Here is a 27,780-nt window from a genome sequence, read left to right on the forward strand (position 1 = left end):
GTTCATGCAAGTTTTATGATGCAAAAGTGTTAGATTGTCATTGCAGTACTAAATTCTGTTGATGGTATTGATTGAAAAAGCATTTGAGTGCAAAATTTCACCTAAAGCGTTACGATTTTCAATTGCTGTTTTCTCGTCAGCACCAAAACGCAAATGGGACGGACTTGCTATGAGCGGCAGTTTAGAGATTACCTACAAACTTTTACCACATCACAAAGCACGATGCGTTGGTGGATTCAATTTCTTTTTCTCGGGCTTTTTATCGCATCACTACCCTACGTCCCAGGTTTAAGTAATGCTATCGTCAGGTGTCTAAAAGATGATTACCCGTTGATCACTATGGGGCCGTGTCGACTGGTGTGCCCCAAGGTAGTAACTTGGGGCCAATTCTTTTTCTGCTGTTTATTAATGACCTGGCCAAGTTGGAGCTGCATGGAAAGTTACGTCTCTTTGCTGACGACACGTCAGTCTTCTATCAAGAAACAGAATGCACTGCTATCCAGCTTCAAACTAATTTGATGTCAATGAATCTATCGAGAACCATATTTTTTTAGGACAAAATTATTTTCTACAACCTTACCAGAGACACTAGTTATGCCAGTCAAACAAACCGATTTAGCTGAAAAAATAATTTTAATCTCCAATTGGACACTCTGTGGGTAATTAAAATATTTTTATAATCGAAACAGTTGGTTTGATTGGCATAGTGCCTTTGGCAAAGTTATAGATAATAATATTGTCCTTCCAAAAATAAACATGTTGTAAATTTTTCTTAAATTTATTTTTCTTTGATTTCTTCATCGCTTCGGTATTTTTTTTTGTAATTTTTACACAAAAAAAGATTTTTGAAAAATAAGCTTTTTTATGTTAATTTTAATGTTTCTTTTACATTAAAAAAATCAATTTTTCAGGGTTTTTTTTTATCGGAAAGATAAAATTACTGTCTAAAACTTTTCCAGAGACGTCACACTGATCAAAAAACTTTTGGCTCTGAAAATATTTATAATCACAATAACCCTCCCAAAATAGCATTTTAACTAGCTTCTCAGCCTATAGAAACGTTTATGCAAAGTTTAGGCCAAATCTAAAATGACAAAAAATATTGAAACTGAGACATTTTTTGTGGAACTGCTCAGTAAAAAGTAATTTTAAGTTATATTAAAATATGTGCAAAAATATTGAAAACTTCAAAGTTTACAGAATAGTTAACTTAAATTTTATTTTCCTCGATTTGATAAAAATGTCACTTAGTCTAGTCTGACTAAACGGTGTTAAAAAAAATTCAATAACACTGGTCGACAAAAGCGAAAAAAAAGTTGCCCTCCAAAGGTTTTACAGCTTTTCAACCATTCCTGTGAATTTTGCTGCTTTTAGAGAATGCAGAAATGCATCAGAAGGCCGCCGAGGAATTGCTTATCGGATTCGTCGCTTTTACGTTTGCATAGGGAACAACTCTTTGGAAAAGTTATCTTTGCTAGGGACACCAAAACTCACAGGAATGGTTGAAAACTACCTACCATCTCTCATTTTTTCCAGTTCGAGCTCTAGGACAAAACTTGGATTTTGAATGATGAAAGTGCTATGAAAGAAGGATTACTATTTTAAACATAGTTGCATTCAAACCAAAAGAATCAGTTCAGAAGTTCGTTAAATTATTATTTACAAAGACATTTCGAGTTTGACCTTTATATCATTTGTATCTATCGCGCTACTATTACCTGCAATATAATCTGTATAAATGATTGCATCAAGATTTTAGTTTTTAACATTTTTGATTTTCTCGTCATTGTCGGTTTATCGATAACTGAATACCTACGTTACTCTCCGTCGACCAGGTAAGCACCTTGGGATCAGCTGTTGAAGGGTACTTCGTTAGCGTACGCTCCAACGTTACAAATCATTGTAATGCTATGTTTCAGAAACATTTATTTTATTTTTCGAAATTTCGCGAAATTTCGCGAAATTTAGAGACCAATTTCGTTTCGTCTCGAGAACTCGAAATCCACCTTGATTTCGTTTCGACTAATTTGGCGAAATCGAAATTAAGGGTTAATTTCGTTTCGTTTCGACACCAGAAAAGCCAGTTTCGCACACCCCTAGATTTACCTGCTCCTTAGAATTTCGGGTGATTCATATTGTTTCTATGTTTGGCACAGGACCCAAATATTTTTGAAAAAATATCTGTCGATGCTCTTTTAAATTTTAATCATGTACTTGATTACGAGTGCCCATTAACTTTTGACCCCAAGCAAATAGCTATGTCATCAAATCTCCGAAAAAGTCACACAAAGACTTCCTCTAATGAAAACGCGCATTTTTAAGTAACGTGAGGCATTTGAAAGTTTAGCTTATTATTTATTAGTGTTTTTCAAGTACTGATTTTGATCGGCTACTTAGAGGTGTAAAACTAAAAATCTAAAATGGGAAAAGTAGCAGCAGTAGCGGTAGCGGATAGCAGCAGCGATAGAAGGAAACATCAGCGGTAGCTACAGCGGTTATCAGCAGCGTCACTTCCTCTTTTTAAAAGCTGCCTTTGTAGGTACATCGGCCGGCACTTTCTCCAATAGAAAGCTACCGTATTTTGACAACACAACACATAATGCTGGCAATCAAATCTGTAGGCCGTCAAATTTTCAGTGAGAAAACAGCTTTCCACTGCTAAGTCACTGCCGGGAAAAGCACAAAGATGCGATCAACATAGGCATCATATTCGATATCAAATTAAACAACAAATTGTCCCTATGAGGACCAATTAAATACTTAATCGAAGAGTTAATAACTTATTGTTCATTCATTACACTTCCTTTAAAATGTTGGCACACCTTCACAAAGACGGTTGTGACTTTATCTCCATGTCGCAGCACGAACTGATTTTTTCCCTTCAGCAATTTGCAATACCACTCAGTGGAGGGTGGTGCTCTGATTGAGTGAATCTGATCTCACACGACACTACAACGCATAATCAAGCCTTAATTATGCAAACAACTGTGCTATGCAAATCAAATTATCAAGCCTTGTTGAAACGTAGATGTCGATTGATCTGATTGGTCGTTTAATGCTTGCTTTCCCTAACACGGTCGACAAAATTATATACCTAGTTCAGTGGGCTCTAACCTGCTCTTACCAATCATTTTACGAGTAGATGAATATTTACATATATGTGCAAATTAAAATTCGGTCACACTTCAACTCTTCTTTTCCAAAAAAATTTAAAAATATTCAGTACAGGTAATGTAACAATCAACCTTATGTAGTTCTATGTCAACTTTGCGGTCGACTTTTTATTATTTTGTGAATTTCCCGATCGGTAACTTAAAACTTATTGTGTAGATCTTTCACCGATTGTATATAAATACAGTTGGTGTGAGCATTCCACAGCAAATTTATGCTTCAACTTTGCTATTACGATACACAGTTTATGAGCTATGAATGTTCAAAATAAATTATGCTCAAAAAAAACAGAAAACAATGTTTAAGTTTTTTCTGGAACCTTATATTATTCAATTAAATTTAAATTTCAATTTTTTTAGGTATTTACATTTACATTTTAAATACTTTTTGATCGAAAATCACGTTTTTCTGTGCGTTTTTTACTGTCAACTGAGCAAACCTATTTAAAAAAATCTGCGATGGGGTACTTACTGCCGGTACCCAGATAACTGTCTCATAATGAAAAACAACATGTTTAGAAAACGGCGGTTTAATATTATCCGAAAATTTACTGATTTTCAGCTAATTTAAGCAATTACATCCAAAACCAATAACCAAGAACAGTTTCATGGCACCACAAGTTTAACGTTGAGAACAAAAAACTATGGGTGCAATTGGTTTTACGTTATATACCTTGAAAAAAAAAACAATATGGGACGAAATATGCGGGTACATTTTAAAAGTACTCGCGAATTTCGTCCCATCACATATAAATTCAACCAGCAACCGGCAGTATCACTGGCAACGTAGATTGTACTACAGTACTATATGCCTAAAATTACACTAATCTGGAGCAAGATTATATGTTCAAAATTTGTACCACTATGCAGTGGGACTGTAGTGCGGGTACTTTCAATATAGGACAAACACAACTTGGTATTTTTTCCATGTTTTTCCATACAAAAGTAATTCAGAGCATCAAGCGAACATACTTTTTTTGACGTAGGACTACATCTTACGTTATTACGTTGACATGCTGCGAAAAGTGTAACGAAAAGGTGTTTTTCTCCAATGCGTAAAAACTTTCTACCACCAAAAATAATAAAATTGTATCTTCTACAAAGTGTATTAAAATTTTATGATCTAACTGAGACATATATTAAGCGAAGCGCTTTAACACTTAGTAATTTTATTGTGGCGTCACAAAATTTCAGTTGTGTGAAAAGAATCTTCATTTGTGGAACGCAATCCTTTTTTCATTTCACTTAAATAAAACGGGGGCTGAAGCGCATCGAGAGTTATAAAAGATTTAAGGAAATGCTACTTTAAGTGAAAGAACGTGCTGTGATTGGTTCCATCGCTTTAAAGACGATAATTTCGATGTTTATAACTGTCAGCGCGGAGCAAGACTAAAAACCCTTGAAGATGCTGAACTGAAAATAATGCTCGATGGACTCATGCCAAACGCAGAAACAGCTTGATTCGGTATTAGAAGTAACCTAACAAGATTGTATGCTTTGGAAATGATTGGAAAAACCAAGAACTTTCCTTGTGATTTGAAGCCAAGAGATGTTGAGTGTTGATCTCTTTGATGTCAAAAAATGAATTGTATAACTATCGTTACATCGATCGTTTATTTCAATAAATCTATGTTTATTACAGGAATGCTACAAAAACCGATTGAAATATCTCAAAAACAGATACCTGCAAATATTAAGTCGCCAAGGGCTTTATGATTTGAAAAAACTGTTGAAATCATTCATCATCATTCAAGCATTGATCTATGATCTATGTATATAAAAGACAAGTTCATATGCATGTTTATATGTATGCTCCAGCGAGACTCTTGAACAGAGCCTGACAAAGTCATTTTCAATTGACAATTATCAGGTTATAGTGACGCTTTGACCCGTCGCTTTCAATTGAAAAGCTTTTGTATCATTTTCGAGCACTTCGTGAGTTACAAGACACACAGTCGAAAGCTCTTGCTGTGATTCTGACAACTGAAGGGCCTTCAATTGATACAAACGCTTTTCAATTGAAAGCGGAGATTATCACTATCACTCTCACAATAAGAATCTCAATTGAAAATTGCAATGAGCGCTGACGGAGACAGAAGGCTTCCATATATATATATATATATATATATATATATATATATATATATATATATATATATATATATATATATATATATATATATATATATATATATATATATATATATATATATATATATATACAGATCGGACTCGATTATCCGGAGACTCGATTATCCGGAGATTCGATTATCCGGAGATTCGATTATCCGGAGACTCGATTATCCGGAGACTCGATTATCCGGGGGCTCGATTATCCGGGGCTCGATTATCCGGGGCTCGATTATCCGGAGAAAATGGTTCGATTATCCGGAGTATTTTTTTTTTCTCCTGTATTTCTATAATGTACTCTTGTCTTTCGGGTCATTGGGAGTTTCGGGGTTGTTCAAAATTGTAACAACAGTGCCCCGTTCTGTTTAGGCAGTTTGTTCTAAGCAGTTTGCTGGTCGTTCTTTCAACCAATTCTTACTCTACAACCTCCAAGAGCAAGATATTATGATTTTTGTTGCCGATGAGGACAACCACTAATGGTCAACCGGTTTCGAATTTATAGCCGAAACATATTCCTGTACTATAATGTCCATGATCAATGCAGTGGGCAACAAATGGTGAGGACAACCTGGAAGGAGCGTCAAACATAGCTTCGGCCCTCACAAGTTCCTAACTTACACCTCCGCGAGTCATATGATTACACTAGACTGCCGGTTGGAACATGGATACAACTGGTTGGTGTTGTCTGAGCAATGTTGTCATCCGACAATAGCTAAGTGAGAAGGTGCGACGCGATCTTTGGCGCGTAAACCATATTCCGGCGGTAGAGGAAATGCTTCGCCAACCTGAACGTCTGTTCACCAAGATGGTGCGGCTCAAAACAGCGTCTGATCTCCATGTTAGGAGCGGCTGATCAACGTCCTGGTTGCAGCGTGGGACTCTAAACAGAGCTGACACGATGGTACCCCGGCGAGACAGGGGGTTGGGGAAGGCCCAACAAGCCGCCCCGGAAAACAACATGTTACAAACAACGTACGAGATAATGCGGATCGGAACAATCGGCATAGACCTAGGCAACAAAATAAGGACTACGATTGGAAACTTGGGACATGGAACTGCAAATCGCTCTGCTTTCCAGGATGCGACAGGATAATCTATGACGAGCTACATCCACGCAACTTCGAAGTCGTAGCGCTGCAGGAACTTTGTTGGACAGGACAGAAGGTATGGAGAAGCGGGCACCGGGCGGCTACTTTCTACCAGAGCTGTGGCACAACCAGCGAGCTGGGAACCGTCTTCATAGTACTGGGTAAGATGCGCCAACGCGTGATGGGGTGGCAGCCGATCAACGCAAGGATGTGCAAGTTGAGGATAAAGGGCCGGTTCTTCAACTACAGCATCATCAACGTGCACTGCCCACATGAAGGAAGACCCGACGACGAGAAGGAAGCGTTGTACGCGCAGCTGGAGCAGGTCTACGATAGCTGCCCGCGACGGGACGTGAAAATCGTTATTGGGGACATGAATGCTAAGGTAGGCCGGGAGGCAATGTACAGACCGGTAATCGGACCAGATAGCCTGCGGTATGGTAGTCCGAAGTACCTTCTTCCCCCGCAAAGATATCCACAAATCCACCTGGAGATCACCCGACCAACAGACAGAGAACCAAATCGACCACGTTCTAATCGACGGCAGGTTTTTCTCCGACATCATCAACGTTCGCACCTACTGCAGTGCGAATATAGATTCGGACCACTACTGTGATTCTACTGTGAGATTCGGACCACTAGCTGTGTGCATGCGCTCAAAACTATCGACGGTGTATAACACCCGCCGAAGTCGAACGCCGCGACCAAATATTGAGCAACTGCGGGACGCCGAGGCTGCACAGGAATACGCGCAGCAGCTGGAGGCAGTGCTACCCACGGATGAGCAGCTTGGCGCAGCTACCCTTGAAGATGGCTGAAGGAGCATCCGATCCGCCATAGGTAGCACTGCTGTAGCGCTACTAGGTACAAGGGCCCCGAATCATAGAAATGACTGGTTTGACGGCGAATGCAAACGGTTAGTCGAGGAGAAGAATGCAGCACGGGCGAGAATGCTGCAACACCGCACGAGAGCGAACGTGGAACGATACCGACAGGCACGGAACAGCCCAAACTCAGTCCTCCGAAGGAAGAAGCGCCAGCAAGAGGACCGAGATCGCGTAGCGATGGAAGAGCTGTACCAAGACTAACGACTACGAGAAGCTGAACAGCTCCCGTAAAGGCTTCGTGCCGCAAGCCGATATGTGCAGGAGCTTGGACGGCAACCTCCTTACTGACGAGTGTGAGGTGATCGGAAGGTGGAGACAGCTCTTCGACGAGCATCTAAACGGCGATGCAGTAGAGCGCGAGGACGGTATGGCAACTGATCTTGGTGCACGAGCAGAAGACATCAGCCCCAGATCTTCCAGCCCCAGATCTTCTGGAGGTGGAGGAGGAAATTGGTCGGCTGAATAAAAACAAAGCTGCTGGAGTGGAACAACTTCCCAGCGAGCTATTGAAATACGGTGGAGAAACACTGGCTAGAGCCGTGCAATGGGTCATTGTCAAGGTTTGGGAGGAAGAACGAGTACCGGAGGAGTGGATGGAGGGTATTGTGTGTCCCATCTACAAAAAGGGCGACAAACTGGAGTGCTGCAATTATCGGGATTTATGGGTGCCCGCGCCACCACGGATCAGATATTCGCGGTTCGGCAGGTTATGCAGAAATGCCGCGAATATAACGTGCCCACACATCATTTGTTCATCGATTTCAAATCGGCGTACGACACAATCGATCGGAACAAGCTATGGGAAATTATGCACGACTACGGTTTTCCGGACAAACTGACGCGGTTGGTCAAAGCGACGATGGATCGAGTGATGTGTGTAGTTCGTGTTTCGGGGGCACTCTCGAGCCCCTTCGAAACCCGAAGAGGGCTGAGGCAAGGTGATGGTCTCTCGTGCCTACTGTTCAACATTGCCCTGGAAGGTGTCATTAGAAGAGCGGGGATTAACACGAGTGGCACGGTTTCCAAAAGTCGGTTTAACTGTTTGGTTTCGCCGACGATATCGACATTGTGGCTCGGACCTTTGTGAAAATGGCGGATACGTACATCGTATTAAAGGCTGAAGCCAAAAAGATTGGACTGGTCATCAATGCATCGAAGACGAAGTACATGAAAGGAAGGGGTTCACGTGAAGACAGTAACAGTATCAGTAACCTCCCACCTCGAGTTCAAATTGGTGGTGATGAAATCGAGGTGGTCGATGAGTTCGTGTACCTGGGCTCACTGGTAACTGCCGACAACGATACCAGCAGAGAAATTTAACGGCGCATTATGGCAGGAAATCGTGCATACTTTGGTCTCCGGAGGACGCTTCGATCGAGTAGAATTCGCCGCCGCACCAAGTTAACCATCTACAAGACGCTGATCAGACCGGTAGTCCTCTACGGGCATGAGACATGGACTATGCTTGTGGAGGACCAACGCGCCCTTGCGGTGTTCGAGCGGAAGGTGCTGCGTACCATCTTCGGTGGACTGCAGATGGAAAACGGAGTGTGGAGAAGGCGAATGAATCACGAACTGCAGGAGCTTCTTGGGGAGCCATCTATCGTCCACACCGCTAAGATAGGCAGGCTGCGGTGGGCTGGGCTTGTTGTAAGGATGTCAGACGACAGCCCGGTAAAGATGGTTCTTGAAACCAATCCGTCAGGGACGAGACGGAGAGGTGCACAGCGGGCAAGGTGGATCGATCAGATGGAAGACGACCTGCGGACCCTACGCAGACTGCAGAGCTAGCGAACTGCAGCCATGGCGCGAGTGGAATGGAGACGACTCTTACGTACAGCGAAGGCCACACCACGGCTTGGGACTGTTTGGTAAGTAAGTATGATCAATGCAGTACTTAGAACCACAGGCAGGCCTGTCCCGGTGGTGTTCCGGATACTCCAGGATTATTAAACCAAAACTCATCAAGCGAACTCAATAACGATTTGAAATCCGCAAAGTTATAGGTCACCCGATCAGAAAGACAAAACAAAAATGTAACAGAAGTTGTTAGTTTGTTATGCGAAAAACCTTACAGACTGTGTTTTCAATTCGATCCCGTTAGGTGATAAAATTACAGAAATTATAACAAAAATGATTCTACTAGTATCAAATCCATAACAAAGTTTGTTATGAACGGATCAGCTTTCTAACAAAATAAGATAGCATATAGAACAGTATAATAACAACAACAGCTTTTGATAGAGAAAAAAAGTTAGACTTGGTTCAGAACAACTCCATTACAGGATTTGTCATTATAACTCATTCAGATTCAGATTCAACTCATTCAGATTCCCATTTTGCAAATGGGAAAATATAAAATCGTATCAAAATATGTTATTTGTATCCCCCGCTGATAGAATTTTGTAATTTTTTAGTTATGCTCTTCTGATCGGGTCAGTCAAGAAATAGAAAAAAAATCATGATTGTTGTCAAAATCGAACAGGGTCTGTAAATGTTACTCCTCTTAATTCCTTCTTAATATTTAAGATAATAAAAACAGACATTCCTTCTTAACATTTAAGATAATAAAAACAGACAAATATATGAATCAAATCAAATTTTTTTACACTTTTTGGAAAATATTTCCTTTAATCTCCCGAAGCAAAAGCTGTCTTTGGTAGTTTTAATTTATTTTATTTCGTTTTTTTTTCATCTTCCGGATAATCAATATAACATAATTTATTATTACGTATATACGTATGACAAACGCCGACAAACAGTCTAAAGACAATTTGCAATTTATTTCGTCGGCACATGTATTGTGTACAATATATTTCAATGAAAAACTCACTGTTCTAGATGAGAGATATCAAAAATTGAAAAATAAAAAATGGCTCGATTATCCGGAGGGTTCGATTATCCGGAGTGAAATGTTTTTAAAAACTCCGGATAATCGAGTCCAACCTGTATATATATTTAGAATTGCAAAACAGGCGACAGGTTGACCACCGACACGCCAGTGTTAGCTAACGGCCAGTCTCCAGGTTAGTTAGCTAAGTTAGCAAAGAGATCTATAGAACCAAGAGGATGCACAATGCACAAAAGCCGCCCCCGAAGCAATACCTAGCGGTGGTCCCGGGGAGTATTATGGGCTGGAGACTGGAGGGGTTTTAGTGGGTCCGGTCACTGATTCAAACCAACCCCACACTCCCTGAGGTTGGTCACCTCGGGGGTTTGGATGCAAATTTCCCCTCCACCTAAAACAAAAAAAAAAAATATATATATATATATATATATATATATATATATATATATATATATATATATATATATATATATATATATATATATATATATATATATATATATATATATATATATATATATATATAATAACACTGACGTATGAGAACTTGAAATAGACGTCTGATGCCATTTTCATATCCAGCATGACGTCTTACGTTATCTAGAAAGCTGATGGCTGATTCAAATGTGAAATACTCCCGGAACCACCTTGAGCCTGGAGGAGATTGATAGGGATGGTGTAGACCAATTTGACATAACATTCGTATCAAATCCTTTTAGAACAGAGTTTTTTTTTTTTGAGTGAAACAACATTTGCCAGTATTCTGCATACAAAATTAATTACCGTTATAGTATTTTGGGAATATCTCAATCATGTGACGTTTAGATTTGCGAGTAAAAATCAAGCATCCATATTTCTAAAGAAGTTTTCAAAAACATCCGATCTGCTATTATCGGTTTTTGAACGACTGCCACGACTCATGAACACGTTTCATGACATAATTCTTGCATAATTTGATAACAGAAAATTTAACCTAGCGTTCTGGATGAAAAATACGTTTGAAAAAGTTGTTGAAGCTGAAAAATTACTGAATAAAAATTTTATCAGGAACATCGATCGAACAAGATAAGACGGCATCTATAAATTAAGTAACGCTCAGTGGTGCTGGAGTACCTTTTGTAACTAAAGGCAATTCTTTATCCTCGTTACCAACTACGAGCTTTAACTAAATCTAGAACTAAAACTAGCATGTTTTTTTTTATCGATAGTTTAATTTGTTGGTTGATGTTAGATGGGCATTTTGATGCTTTTCAAGTAGCGATAAATCAGTAGCAAGTATGTCATGTTCCGCTGAGCCAGGATATCACGGACTGGGACAAAGGGTTGTATTCTTCCGGCCCTGAGGGAGTCCAAAAGTAGAGAACAAGGAGCGTTGCAAATTGTTTCATTGGGGAAGGGGGAAGTAAGAACAGCGTTTCGTGAACAATAATATCTGGAAAGACTATGATTTTATTCCAAAAAACGAGCATTTTTATTAAGCAAATCCGTCACAATTAACTGCATAATATTTTCTCGGTAAAGTTAAATACCAAACTACTTGAAAACACTTTCGTATACCGTTGCTCCGTAAAAAAAATACTAAGAGATCGGAAACCGAATGTGTTTATCGGAATATCGTAAATTTGTTTGCCGAAAAAAATCTGCAAAACAGTCAATTCCAAGTACAGTAAACTAAAATACCAAATCTGGGAACCCTGACATCATTTAACCGAAATCTCGTCGAAACAAAAAAACTATTACCGAGACTCCGAAAAATAGAACTGTCGAAATAATGAAAGCTTCACTATTAGTATTGTTCGTGTTTCGGTTTAAATGTGAAAGGAGCAGGTATTGCGTTACCATATCAAGATCAACTCAAAATATTGAGTGAGTATACACTATTTTTCTCAGAACTTGCTTGTGTTCATTGCAAATAGTACTAAAAGAAAATGGTTAATTCTTTCTTTACTTAATTTTGTAAGTTAACGACTCGCTTCGCAGGATGGAAGTTGTAGAGTGATGATGTTATTTTATTTCCAGGAAGCAACACAACTCTCCCGTTTCTACCAAAGCTGTAATTATTTGAATGATTTGAATAAATCACAAAATTATACGAATAGTCAATTGTTTCAAACATATTCTTGATTTGTCAGAAAAATCACAAACGAAAAAAATCGAAGAATAAGAAAAGAAAAAGGGATCAGGAAGCAAAAAAGACTGCCAGAGGAAGAAAAAGATAAAATTTTTTTATTACTTTACTAAGGTGGTCTTCAGCCACAGTCTGGTTCGCCACCAGAAATAGATAATTGTTTGAATTGACATGTGAATAATTAAAAATTACAGCCACAAAAGACAATCAACAATACGGCCGCATTGGCTCTTTTAGTCCCAATGCTCTTCGGGCATTCAAAGAAAATTAAAACTTTATTTCGGGAAAAAAGGGAGAAACTAATCGAGAGAGGAGGAATGATTTTTTGTGTAGTTATTTATTGAAGGTAAAATTCTATCACATTCATGATTCTTAACATAGCTTACCAGAGGCGAATGCCAAATTAGGCAAAGCCTCTTAAAAAAAAAGAAAAAAAGAAAAAAAAAACATAGCTCACATCGCGAATAAATAGGGACAAGGAATATCAATTTTCGACGTGAACCAGTTCTCAGTTACTTCTAAGCCACCATAACAACAAGAGCTTATGTTGAATCCCGAGCATAATCCAATGCTCAGCTAGTTCAATATATAATTATTGTTTATTTTCAAGTTTTCTAAAATTGATTTCAAAATAACTTAAAAATTAATGCTTTACAAAGCTAATTGTTATAAGCTTTTCGATTTTAAATTACCATTCAAATCGTTTAAAATCATTGGAATAGAAATATTTGGATAAATGTCAAAATAAATATATTTTTAATAACGTATCCTGCCTGTTTTCCATTTTTTCATTCTGAGCTTTTTATCAAAAGTGGCATTATACCTTCAAGTTTTTTCAAGAAAATAAAAATAATCTACTCTCTAATCTGTTTTTTTTTTTTTCAGTCAAGAAAATAAATAGTTACGGGGTACTTTTTTATAAGACATTATTAATCCCCTACAACTCATTCTTAGACAACTTTATATACAACCAACGGTTTCTGAGCTACAATGCTTTTAATATAACCTATTCATAGTCCCTTTTAGAAAATTTTCCTCGAGTCTAAAAATCTTCCCCTTCTGTGAAAAATACTCTGTTTATTTCAAATCAAAAGTTGTCGACATTCGACCATACGTCATTGGGCGTGGTTTTGCTCTTACAGATATTTTATTTTCAAATATTTTTTTTGTTTCCAAAGATCATCATGTCGTATTGAATACTCTCCAAACTTGTAACAGGATTTATTACTAAAAGATAAACTGACAGAAAGTTGAGTTGAAATACAACAAAAGTAGTGGAAACGATTTCGAGTCTTTTGTCACAATCAATACGGCCTTTATAAAATACGCGAAAACTGTGATCACGTTAGCAGTACTATCCCGTAAAGTTGAGTACCGAATCTATAAGCAACCTCGTATTGTATCAATTTTGGCAGTTGACGTATTCCTGCTAACCTGTACGATTGTATACGGCCTTCGTAGCAAGCTTTATCAGCCATATTGTGTATTAAGTAAAAGTCGGTTTAAAACAATATCTAAGTTGAAATTTTCGCCTAATATCAATTAAAACATTTTTATAATTTTGGTATGGGCCTCTGATAATTAAAAATTGCGGCTAAGTTTATGTATTTTTTTCTTTTACTGTCGACCATTTACTGTGCAAATTTTTTTCTTAACGTCCAAACTGATTTTTTATAACTCCAGCTCAAACTGGAAAAAATTTAAAGATTATGGCTTTTTAACCATACCTGTAAGTTTTGGTGCTCCTATCAAAGAGAACTTTTTCAGAGACTTAAAAGAGTTTTACCGTGAGCCAACGTAGAAGCGACGGACCCAGTGAGCACTTATTGTGCGGCATTTTGAGACTTTTCTGCATAGGCTAGGGGCTCCAAAATCACATTGATTGTTTGAAAAACCATAATCTTTTTTGAGCTTTAGGGCAAAATTTTGTTCGCTTTTGTCGTCCAGTGTAATCTAATAATATTTAATATTTTAAGATAGCTGCCGGCTGTTGGAGTAGCGCATCAGTATTATTATTTTACGTTTCAGTTAGATAATGTTTTTTATAGTCAATATAAAATTGATAACATCTTTCATTTCTTCTCGTTATTCTATTTTTATTCAACAGAGTGCTTTGCTGGATTCACCAATACCCTAATCACACCTCCTCTCCCCTCTCTACGCACGTCTATGGTGGCTTCCAAGCATCCGATACCATGTGGTCGCTTGTAAGTCTGCACGTAGCAAGCACAACCGCACCTTTATCTCATTGCTCACCAAACCAAGGCAACGCTGGTCCGTAGCAGCTCTCTGGTCTGCCCAGGCAAAACTTTGAACGTTGATCAAGACTTCCTCCGGCTGTGTTTGTGTATGTAGTTATACATGTTTGCATGATTGTATGTTGAAAGCTACATTTAACCGGAAGAAAACACGAATTTACAATGAAAATGGCTGACTGCAAAAGTTGCAGATTCATGTGGACTACCATGCGGTTTCCAGGAGAAGATGTCGACGGTAAAGCTGCGACATGCTCGGTCAAGACAGAAACGAAACCGGTTTTATTTTTAATTTTACAAGTTTTTCAATTTGCCGAAATTGCCGGAATACTTGATTCGGCCGAATTAGATAGTTTTACCTGATTTGTTATTGCACACATTGTCAGTGTATTTTTTTTTCATCGTCTAAGTTTACATATTACCTAAGTATAGCTATAACCTACTATTTCAAAACGAAATATTCATGTGACAATATGAAATAAAACAATGTAAGGTTTTATATTACATAACACATTGAAACTTACCTTATCAAATAAAAGCATCGTGACATTGCACCAGATAACTGTCGATCCATTTCGATTGTGCATCACCCATTGTGTCACTGTCAATGACTCGCAGAATACACACAAAAACTGTAGCACTGTTGCAGACCTGGTTTGCGCCGCCTCGATTATGTACCACCAGCTCCACTCAATGTTGGCTCCCGTCCGATCTGGTAAGGTATTACTGTGGTCATTTCCAGCAGCTCAATCGCTTCAACTTTTTTATGTACGCGAATAAAAGCTGTATCCGGTGCACACTTTGGCTCCCGAATATCCGTCAGTTCACGGTGATGTTCATCAGTCTGTACGTAAATTACACTTCACTACTGTTTTTGTTACCACTAGCTTTCTACGATGTATGACTATATAGAGTACTGACCCAAATCTCTCCCGAGTTGCACAATACTCGTACTCGTGACACAATCAACATCAATTACATAGCTTTCGGTAATAGGAGTGCAAATGCCACAAAAAAGTACAGCAACCCGTTTTTCACCGATACCACGTTCGATTCGATTTCAGCTGATGATATCAGTTTTCAATTTTAGTTTGCCAACTGATACTGACTTTGCCATCCAATGTAAGTTTCAATTTTGAATACAATACCTTTGGCCTTGCCGTTTACTGGTCTCACATGGTCGAATTGAATAAAATTTCTCACCTCTTCTGGTTTTTGTTCCCAAAACCAGGAAAATTCATTAAACCAACGCGCTCTGCTTCCAGCACGCAAACCACGGTTGTTGCGAATTAATTTTTCTTCTTTATTCCAGTGCTCAAATGATTATCATTTTCAATTCAACATCAATTTCACTTTACCGGTCGGTGATCCATTCCGCTTACCAGAAGCAACGCCGGGGCAATTCTCGTTTGCAAGCTCGTAGAGCTCTCCACGCGCTTTGATGTTTATTTAATTGTTTTTCGGCTGCGGACTTTTCACTGGAAATGTTTCGATTACTGTTATTTAACGACGCTCTATAGGTTATGTACATACATACATACATTCACACACACTTACACACTTGCGTTGCCATTCGAAAGTGAAATTGGTCTGGCATATCTGTGGAAGAGAATTGAATTTTAAATTAAAATTTGATCTGGAACAACAGTTGCATTGTAGTGTTAATTATAGTTTTATTTTATTCAGGAGGGTAATACGAGGATTTTGAATGAATAACGGTAATTCTAGGAACCATGAATGAATGCGCTCGTAAAATAACACCCTACTGCGAGAGTTTGTAAAAATAACTTTATATTTTTTTTAAATTTAATTTGCTTTTCAAAAACATCGAAAGCTTTTGAGAGGTTGTTGCTTGTTCTTTTCCTTGAAAAGCTTGCGGTGATTACGATGGAAGTCCAACAGATCAACTGGAATCATAAAACCATAGCATAATAAATTCTTTAGTTTAAAGCTATCCGGAGGTCATAAACGATCGTTATTATAAATAATCTATGAAAGATACGATTGAAAGGATGATGGAAAGGGAGGCGGGAAACACAAGACATACATCATGAAAGACAAGGAAGGAAATTAATAAGAAAGATAAAAAGGATAGAAAGACAAGAAAGATTAAACAGAAAAGATACGCAAGAAGCAGAAATGTAAGAAATGAAAGACAAATGAAAGCAGACAAGAAGAAATAGACAAAAGAATATAAAACAAGACAGACAAGAAATGAAGAAGAAAAATAATATATCATAAGAAAAATTAGAAGCGTGATAGATAACATAGGGTGATAAGTAAGACACGAGAGATAGAAGGGACACAAAAAATCAAGAAAGACAAAAATTATAAAGAATACAAGGAAGCAGGAGAAAACAAGAAAGACAAGAGAAACCTGAAAGACAAGACAAAAAAAAATAGTAGAAAAACGAAAATGACAACAATGATACAGAAGCAAAATCAGACAAGAAAAACAAGTATTGAAAGACAAAATGAAGAAAAGGAAAACGAAAACGAAAACGAAAACGACAAGAAAAACAAGAGCTATAAGAAAGACAAAAAAATAAAGAAAACGAAAAAGACATGAATAACAAAGTGAACAAAAAGACAGGGAACACAAAACATACAACAAAAATGACAAAACAGATACGATACGCATAAACAGAATGGTGAGAAATATATGACCGATGAGAACTAGACGAGAGAGACAGGTAAGATAGCAGAAAGACATAAGATACAAAAAAGCACGAACAAAAATAGAAAAAAAACCGACAGAAAAGTAAGATAGGAATGACAAAACGAGCAAAAATGACAAGAAACACAAGACACACAAAGTGGGTGGCAAGAAAGAAATGAAGAACAAGAGAGTGAATAGCGATAAAAAGACAAAGAAAAACACAATAACCAGAAAAACGAGAAAAATACGAATAACAAAATGGACCAGACAAGGCACACAACAACGTCAAAAAGGACAAGACGTATAAAAAAAGAAAAAAAAAAACCTAAATTAATCCACCTAGCGGTCAGACCCAGCCTTTCTCATTCAAACTTTTATTTGTAAAAATAGATTTACATGAACGCTTCAATCCAATAAATGTATATTCACTCTTTAGGTTCTAAAATATTGATGTTGTAATCTATACATATAAAAATGCAGTCCGGTTTGTCTGTCTGTTTGATCCATATAGGCTCGAAAACTACCGAACCGATCGACGTGAAAATTTCTATGTAGGGGTTTTTGGTACCGATAAAAATTCCTATGATAGTTTGAGACCCCTCCCTCTTCTGGAAAGAAGGGGTCAAATACAAATGAAACATACATTTCTGCACAACTCAAGAACAAACCAAGCAAATGAAACCGAATTTGGCATGTGGATGTTTTAACGGGTAATAAATATGTCCATAATGGTTCGACGCCCCTTCCTCTTATTGAAGCACATGTTTCTGCACAAATTTCTGCACATCTCGCGAACTAATCAACCATATTTGGCAGGTGAATGTTTTTAGTGGTAGCAAATATGTTCCATAATCGACCTCAGGCAACATTTTGGATTGTAAGATAGCAACTTCCGGTTTCTGGAAAACAGCCAAAAATGGAAGATTTTCACCCAATATAATAATATCCGGATAAAGAAAGATACACAGGAGCTAAATTCGACCACAGATACCATTTTGAATTCTAAGTTGGCGACTTCCGGTTTCGGAAAAACAGCGGCAAACGACCAAATACCACCCAAAAAGGGGGGTATTTTCGGAATCGTAATGATGCACTGGAGCCACAAATCGACTTCAGACACCATTATGAATTGTAGGATGGCAACTTGTGGTTTCTGGAAAACAGCCAGAAATGGCCGAATTCCGTCTAACATGTATCTCCGGATCTAGAATGATACACAGCAGCTGAAATCGTTCAAAGGCCTATTTTGGATTCTAGGTTGGAGGCCTCCGGTTTCTGGGAAACAGCGGAAAATGATCGAATTACACCCAATGTGAGTGTTTCTTCAACCAGAATGACGCTCAGAGGCCAGAAATTATCTTAAATACCATTTCGAAATCCAAGATGGCTACTTCCGGTTTATGAAAAACAGCCTAAAATAACAAAATACCATCCAATATGAGTATCTCTGGAACCAGAATGATGCAATGAGCTAACAATTGACCTCAGGCACCATTTTGAATCGCTAAATGGCAACTTATAGGAAACAGCCGAAAATGACCAAATAATACTCAACATGGAAATTTCCGTAATCGAGATGATGCATAGAAACCAAACATTGACCCTTGACACCATTTTGAAATCAAAGACCACTCTTAGTTTCTGGAAAACAACCAAAATAACTAAATACCTCCCAATATGAGTATTTCCGGTGTCAGATTGATGCCAGAAAATTTGCTGAAAATGACCGAATACCACCCAATATGAATATATTCAGAATTAGGGCGATGTACAGAAGCCAAAAGTCGAGGATGTTGTCATTTTGATAAAACCAATCATTTCAAATGATTTGTCTTTTGACTTTGATCATATCCTATGGCCGATTCGTCGTGCATTTGCAGACTTCAAACAAACCGCAAGGAATCAATGAACTTGGAACGTTCAAATAGTACGACACCACATTTAAATTATGTTGAAGCCACATATATCGATCAAAGCAGGTATAGTTTTAAATAGTCTTTGAATGTCTCTTCTTTCCATAACTTTTGAGCCACATATCAAATTGTTATGAAGTTTGTTATTTGTAAGTTTGAGAGATGACTCGTTCATATGACACTCGTTATGTCCAAATAATGTAATCTTTGAGATAATAGACTTTCGTTGTTTTATTAACAATTTAATACATAACGGTTGCTTAAGTTCGATTATAATCAAATGAAATGGGGACGTATAGGGCAGCCAAACTTTGGAACCACGTGTTCAATCATAATTCATCAGTTAACCCTTAACTAGTCCGCTTATCTGATAATAATAATCAAATCGGTTGTGTAGTTTCTGAGATAATGAAGTTTCGTGATTTTCACAAGTCGGCACATTACAAATGAAGTATTAGTTCAATTACAGTAAAATTCAATAGGGTCTTCTGAGGCAGCTAGACCATTCATTTGACACTAATTTTGTGGAAATCGGGTCAGCCATCTCTGAGAAAAGTGAGTGAGTCCAAGTAGTTTTCGGAATATGTTCCTTTGCATAGCTGGATTTCACATTTTTAAACATAACAGGCAAAGTAATAGTCCGACTGCAAAACAAATCAATAGGGTCTTATGGGGCAATTAGACCTTCCATTTGACACTGATTTTATGAAAATCGGTACAGCCATCTCTGAGAAACATGAGTGAGATTAAACAGTCTTCAGAATACGTTTCTTTTCATAACTTTTGAACCACAAGTTCAATCTTTATGAAATTCTTTTGAGACCAATTTTGTTCAAATCAGTTGTGTAGTTTCGGAGATATTGATGTTTCATGATTTTCACATTTTTAAACATAACCTCTAAACTAAAAATCAGATTACAATGAAATTCAATAGGATCTTATGGGGCAACAAGACCTTTCATTTGCAATTAATTCCATGAAAATCGGTCCAGCCATCTCTGAGAAAAGTGAGTGAGAATAAAAATCTGCACATACACACACACATACACACACACTCACACACACACACACACACACACACAGAAAATTCTCAGCTCGTCGAGCTGAGTCGAGTGATATATGCCATTCAGCCCTTTGGAGCACTTTTATACTTTCGGTTTTGCAAGTGATTGCTATACCTTTCTAGGAGAAAGGCAAAAAGTTAAACAAAAAACTAAGAAATAGGAGACAACGAAAAGGTAAGTAAGGAATAAAAGTTAATGATGACGAAAAAGATAGATAAGACTAACGAAAATGACAGGTAAGACAAGAATGTCATAACAAGCAATAAATAAAGAAAGACAAGAATAAGAAGTCAAACGAAAATAAAGAAGAAGAAATGACAAAATGATAAGAAAATACGAGAGTTAAAAACACAGAAGAGGCAGATAGACTGAACAGACAAGAATGATATATACGATAAGCGAGACAAGCAACACAAGAAAGACAGGAAGGTTAGGAAAAACAAGAAAATAAGAAAAAAAATAAGACAAGAATGACATGAAAAACAAGAAAGACAAAAAAGCAAAAAACAACGAAAAATACGAAAATGACAAAAATGACAAAAATGACAAAAACGACAAGCAAAACAAAAAGTCCCGAGACTAACTAAAAAAAAAAGGAAGGAATAATTTGAAAAAGACGAGAAAAGCAACAAATAGAAGACAAACGAAAATGGACAGGAAAAATCACAAAAAGATACGGTGAAAAGACGAGAGAGCCGAGAAACACATAAGAAACCAAGATAAAAGAAACGAGACAGGTGAGCAAAATACGAGATACAAGAATGATAAGCGATACAAGAAAAACAAGTGAAATCGGAAAGACAAGAAAATTACGGGGCAAGACAGAAACAATCGAAGGGGAAAATCAACAAACGACAAGAAAAACTTGAAAGAAGAAAAAATCAAGAAAACAAGACAAACAAGCGAGACAAGAAGAGCATCAAAGACAAATAAAAAATAAGTAAGGAAAGCAAGAGTGACAAGACAGATACGAGAGAAAAAAGACAGAAAAGAGTGTGAAAAAAACAACAAAGAAATAGGATACAGGCGAAAAGAATTCAAAAATATAAGAGTTAGAAAGAATTAGAATAAAATTAGAAGTTAGAATAAAACAAGAAAGACGAGTAAGACAAAGTACTAGGAAAAAAGAATATAACAAAGAAGATACGAAAGCAGAGTATAACTTGAAAATACACTAAAGTCGCTTTTTACGCGGGGGATACGAGCCGCGTAAAAAAACCAGCGTAAATTCCGGAATCCGCGTAAAAACACCGCGTAAATTCCGGAATCAGCGTGAAAAAAACCGCGTAAATTCCGGAATCCGCGTAAAAACGCGTATAAAGCGACCTTAGTGTAGTATAAAAAGACAAAAAAGTGAAGAAAAACGAAAACTATCTAGCAAAGATCAGAAAGACGAGCAAAGCAAAAAAAACATAAAACTCAAGAAAGACAAAGTAAAAAATCAACAACTAAAGAATTAAAATGGAAACTTGGAAAAAATACAAGAAAACCAGCAAGATAAGACTAGAAGAACAACAAGGACAAACGAAATATATCCGAGAAAAGCATGACAAGACTGATACGAAAAAGAATTGAACGAACAAAAGACGAAACAGAAGGCATGCAACAAGAAAAGCCAGATAGACACAAAAAAAGACAGGAAAGAAATTTAAGATACCTTGAAACAGACAAGAAAACATAGTCGAAAGCAAATTGAACGAGAAAGACAAGAAATGCGGAGAGACAAGAAAAACATGTAAGGCAACAAAAAGACATGAGGCACACAAAAAAGGGAAACACGACGAAAATGACTAGCATTACAAGCAAAAATACTTAAAAAATGAAATACTTATGACCAAACAAGCAAAAAACACTAGACACACAAGAAAGGAAATAAAAACAAAGGGTGAAAAAGGATAAAAAAGACAAAGAAGACCAGAGTAACCAGAAAGACGAAAAAGATACGAATGACAAAATGGACTAGAATCACATGACACAGGAGAACGTCAAGAAAAAATAAGATGAAAATAAGACAATAAAAAACAAGGTATACAAAACAAGAAATAAAAGACAAGTGAACACAGATAGAAACTACGAAAAAGTAGAAAACAGTAAAAATTAAAATTACGACAAAGATAACAATGATAAAAAAGTAAAGATGGACGAAAAAAGCGGGTGAGACAGAAAAGACAAAAATGAAAAGTTTAGAAATAAAGACAAGATCGACCAAAAAGACGAGAATGACATTTAATAAGAGAAATAAGACAAGAATAACATAAGACAAGAAATATAGAATAAGTCACGAGTCAATAAAGAAAGACTAGAAAAAGGAGGAAGAGAAAACTAAAAAACACAAGAAAGGCAACCAATGAGGACAAACGAAAATATTCAAAAATTCAATCACAAAGGACATGTAAACGAGGAATACTACATATAAGTCCAGAAAGATCGAAAAGACATTATAAAGACTAATAAATTACGAAAAACCTAAAAGACAAGGAAGAAAAACATAAAAAGAAAAACTGAATAAAAAACGACCAAGAAGACGGTAATGGCAAAAAAGACGAGTTTTACAAGAGAGACGAAAAAAACACGAAACACAAAAAAAAATCAGAAAGGTTGTGTGTAAAACCACGCCTACAAAATTATCGTATAACTGCTTCAGGCTGTTGGTTGTATTACTTGCATTACTGCATTCGAGAATGATCGTAAACTTCTTGTTTCAAAAAATTCTCTGACTGATAGAAAGATTACGATAGTCAAAATATTTATTTCAATAACTTTTAGCAAACAACACTAATGAAACAACTCGCTACGAATAATGTATCAAAGTAAAGATTCAAAAAGGTATCTGGAGTCGATTCCCAACATCTGGATATCATTCCTGCTTCGAGAATAGTCACCATTTTTGACTGTTTTCAAGAAACCTAAAATTGCCACCATGAATTTAAAAACGGCGTCTGAAGTTGATTTTTTGGATTCTAGATGTCATTCTAGTTCTCGTATTTTGTTAGAACTAAATTTGTTATCGAAAGTATTTGAAATTGGACAAAAATATATTGTTTTCATTTTACACCCTTCCTTTAGGAGCATTCCGAAAGTCATCAAAAGTCAAGTCAGACTAGAAATGCAAAGGCGTGACGAACAAAACAGATCAGAAAGACGAAAAAAGATAGAAAGACAAAATAGACAAGAATCAAAAATAAAATGAATGAATGACAAAATGACGAGGAAACACGAAAGTTAAGAAACACAGAAGAGACAGATAGACCAAAAAGACAAGAAAGACATTAGGATAAGTTGGATAAAAAAGATAGAAAACAAGAGCATCAAGAAAGACAAGAAAAATAAGAGAGGCAAATAAGACACGAATGACATAAAAGACAGGAAGACAAGATAAACAAGAAATACAAAATAAACAAGAAAGACAAGTAAAACAAGAAAGGTAAGAAAAATATAAGAGATAAAAAAGAATTGCAAGAATTTCATGAATTACAGATTTACAAGAAAGACAAGACAGCCAAGATTTCAAAGAAAGACAAGAAAAAGAAGAAAATGAGTGAAACTAGCAAAAAAATATAAAAAGAGATAAGAAAGACAAAAAATACAAGATAGACAGAAATAATACAAGACAAGTAATACGAGAATTACAAGACAACAACCAAGTCAAGAAAAATGAAACAAAAATAAAAACAAAACAACAAAAATAAGAAAAACAAAAAAGATAAACAATAGACAAACCCCAAGTGAAAAGACAAGAAGAAATAAAATAACACGAAAGAAAAGGAACATGAAGGACACGAAAAAAAGAGCGACAAGGGACACATGAAATACAGGAAAGACAAATGAAGTACAGGAAAGACAAATGAAAATTAACCAAGGAAACAAAAATGTAAAAAGCATCATATGAATGGTACATATGCATCATGATTTATGCTGTACGGATTTGCAGCCCGATTAGTGGGATGATTTCAAATCTGTACACATAGGGTAATTTACGAACTCTCGTCAGTCTTCGTCAGTTATTATGTTTTGAGCTACCACTGGGCACTCTTTGAAAATCTTTCAAATAATGAACACAGAATCCTTAACAGTTGCAGACCGATAGGGTTTTCATAAATCATAAAATGAAAAATAAATTTATAAGCTGCCAGAAATATGTTAAAGTTACCGAGTTTTCTTCGGCCTCCCTGGTAGTACCGCGACAACTGGAAAGGACTTTCTGTATCGTAAACAGTATATGAACTGATGAAAAGTCGCGATTATGAGGTAAGATCATAAAAGTAATGGTAACTGTTGCAATATTGACGAATATCAGAAAATTCCATTTAGAACTATAACGCAAAACACACTCCACGAAAACCCATCGTTTAAAATCTAACCAAAGCTCCCAGAACGGTTGACAGATAATTTATCAACTACCGACCAACGTTTTCGATTATATTTGTTTCGCAACCATGAACGCTAAGCAGCATCTTCATGCATTTCTCGAACGAGGAAATATATCGAACACTTCGAAATGAAAGAAAAAACACATTTGACTTCCGAAAACATAATTCATATTTTGTTCCCTATCTCGCACAATTTGAGGCAATATTGTCTCAACGAAAAAGCGTGGAAAATGTAATAAGTAACACTAAGCTGATACAAAGGTCAGGTCCCACCAGAGCCGAGCCGAGCGTACCACAAGGAAGCAAAGGCAGGAATTTCTATCAAAGCAGTGCCAAAAGTAACAGTTGTGGCATCCAGTTTTTCTGCACATCAAGCAAATAAAAGCTGTCACAAAACGAGTAAAATGGCAAAATTGAATAGACTGACAATACCGGCAGCTGGCGCCAGGGAGGGAAACGGCAACGAACTTGTTTCCGATTCCTCACACCGGCTGCTAATACTTTTCATCATCAGCCCAGAGCGGGCTTCTTGCAGCCGATAGATTTAGGCATGGCGGAAAATACGAGTATCACTAGAAACTCCGTCGAAAAGCGGCGCAATATTTCCGGGAAATCTGCTTCATCCCGACGGCAATTTCCCCTTCCCTTCAACCGAACGGTTTGGTTATCGTTCCATTCGAAAAAGTAACCATCATCGTTGCGCGCTTAAAATATTTTTCTTGTACTACTACATTCGCATGGAAGTCTGTTCCAATCTTTCTGTAAACATATAACTATTTTTTAATTCTGTTTGGATCATCTTTAGCTTGGCTTCAGTTTCAAAAATATAAAATCACTCTCATTTCCTACTGTTGAATAAATTTTAACGAGAGAAGTAGCCATCAAGTGGTTACGATGAACCCGAAAAAGCAATAATGTTGAACAGCTATGAGTGAGTTTAATTTAGTCATTTGGTTCTGGAACAGATGCTGCTATCCTAATTTAACAACCTGTTTTGGAAGCGAATATTAGCAAGTGGTTTGACCCTCATCCAGATCAACACGTTTAAAAATTCAGTGCCCTGTGAAAAAAGTGTTTGGGTAATCATAAAACATAAAATTGAGATTTGAGGAAAATGAGCAAGCTAATTAATTATACAATCGATTGGTTTTGTAGTTTTTCCACTCTCTGCTATTTTACACACGGGTGAACGTTTTAATATCCGTGCAAACATGCTACTTTTTAGTTACTGTAGCCCAACCATGCAAACAGGGGCGAATCACCGAAATGATTTTCTTTCTCACTTTTGCCGTTTTGATGGTGACTTTCCAAAGCTTCTCGAATAATACACCAATCATGGCTCTTGCAATACCAGCTGTGTCACCCTCCGAGAAATTTGTGTTTGACCCTCATCCAGATCAACACGTTTAAAAATTCAGTGCCCTGTGAAAAAAGTGTTTGGGTAATCATAAAACATAAAATTGAGATTTGAGGAAAATGAGCAAGCTAATTAATTATACAATCGATTGGTTTTGTAGTTTTTCCACTCTCTGCTATTTTACACACGGGTGAACGTTTTAATATCCGTGCAAACATGCTACTTTTTAGTTACTGTAGCCCAACCATGCAAACAGGGGCGAATCACCGAAATGATTTTCTTTCTCACTTTTGCCGTTTTGATGGTGACTTTCCAAAGCTTCTCGAATAATACACCAATCATGGCTCTTGCAATACCAGCTGTGTCACCCTCCGAGAAATTTGTGTGGTTTCTGAAATGTGCGTCTGTGAGCACCGACTTACATTTGCAAAGATGATGGTAAATGAGGAACAAAAGATCCTGTCCAGGAACTATGTTAATTGTTATGCGATGCAAGAGCAGGTCGAAACTTGCGATACTAAAACGGTCGCTTGATTCAACAACGCAGACGAAACTAGTACGTAATTTGTGGAACGCCTCCAAACGACAAAGTCGATAGAATGAAACGACAATGTGACTGCCGTAACCAAGATTAAGTTGGCTGCTGTGGCTATGGGGTGTTATTAGCATTGCCTTTGAGAGCTCTCTGCCTCTAACCTCTCTACCACCCTGGTATAGGCAAACTATATCGAAATCTCATTTGAATAATTCGATAAATCATTGCCACTCTCTTTTGATTTCTTTCAGAGTGTCGCTGATGGTGATGTGAATATATATGAATCATTTCGCTTTCCATTGTCCCCGGTTAAGCAAAACCCGAAGCCTTCACACAGTGGAAGCTCCTGTACATTGCTGTTTCGAGGAAAAGCACTTTTTGCTACCAGCACGAAACAGCGATAAATTCATTGCATAGAAATTCCATTACTTTTACGACCAGCAACCAAACGCTGGGATTAAATGTCTGAGTGAAACTTGACCCTGCTTTATCGACGAATTTCGCCGCCGACGATTAATTGACAAATTGGCAACAGCAAAGCAACAATTTGAAATGCTATCGAACGAAATCCTCGAACCGTGGACCATCATGCAATTACACTTGAATCGTTAATTGGAGTGGGGACTGAAGTGATAAAAATATCAACTTATAGAATTTTTATTTTCATAGATATTTTGAAGGTCTAGGTACTAGGTATGTAATTCATTACAATCAGTCGAGTTCCAATACAGTGGCTCGCGGGTACATTCCTCAATTCCACTCGAAAATCTTAACATATAAACATCCCATACAAATGTAACACAAATTTCTGTAGGGTAAGCATGTATAAAACCAATATTAATTGAGCAAAGGTTAGGCAGATTCCTACCGCCGTATTGGTGAAAATGTTACATGCTCCTATATGTACACGCCCAACATAAAATTCAATCAAAGCGCTCGGAGATATTACGTCACAAAGTTTGTTTTGAACAGTCAAGTGTGTTTATTTCTGTAAAGTTGACGGAGTGCATAGGTTAACATGCCGTTTTGCTCAATAAAGTCATGTGAAATTTCATCATACAAGATACGGAAAGACAAACTACCAGTTAGTATGCATAGTTTTCCGCGGCATAAACCAACCCGAAAAAAGTGGGCTCAATTTTGTGGGTCTCCGTTGTCAGTTGATGAAAAGTTGATGAAAAAGAGGGTCGAATCTTGTCGGTCATCGACCATTTCTAGTTAAAAATGGTAAGGCGATAATCATTTTAGATACTAACTCTGGTCTCATTATCAAAAGAATTTTCAGCCGTTCCAACTATTCTTGCGCTACCTAAAAGAGATCCGTCTGATAGAAGTCTGTGAGCTGAACGCAAGGCACAGGCGGAATCAACAGCTAA

At 37.2% G+C, this 27,780-nt stretch overlaps 1 protein-coding gene across 4 annotated transcripts in view; it reads right to left on the bottom strand.

Moving 5' to 3' along the window:
- LOC129725894 (muscarinic acetylcholine receptor DM1) overlaps window positions 1-27,780 on the bottom strand; it is a 297,734-nt gene that overhangs the window by 209,226 nt on the left and 60,728 nt on the right. For 3 of the 4 annotated variants that reach the window (XM_055682292.1, XM_055682288.1, XM_055682290.1), the window contains exon 2: window positions 15,031-16,105. The gene's annotated coding sequence lies outside the window, so the exon portion shown is untranslated. The remainder of the gene's footprint in view (window positions 1-15,030; window positions 16,106-27,780) is intronic. The other variant, XM_055682291.1, reaches the window with a different exon arrangement.

Source organism: Wyeomyia smithii, chromosome 2 (genome assembly GCF_029784165.1).
Source record: "Wyeomyia smithii strain HCP4-BCI-WySm-NY-G18 chromosome 2, ASM2978416v1, whole genome shotgun sequence".
NCBI classification, from domain to species: Eukaryota; Metazoa; Arthropoda; class Insecta; order Diptera; family Culicidae; genus Wyeomyia; species Wyeomyia smithii.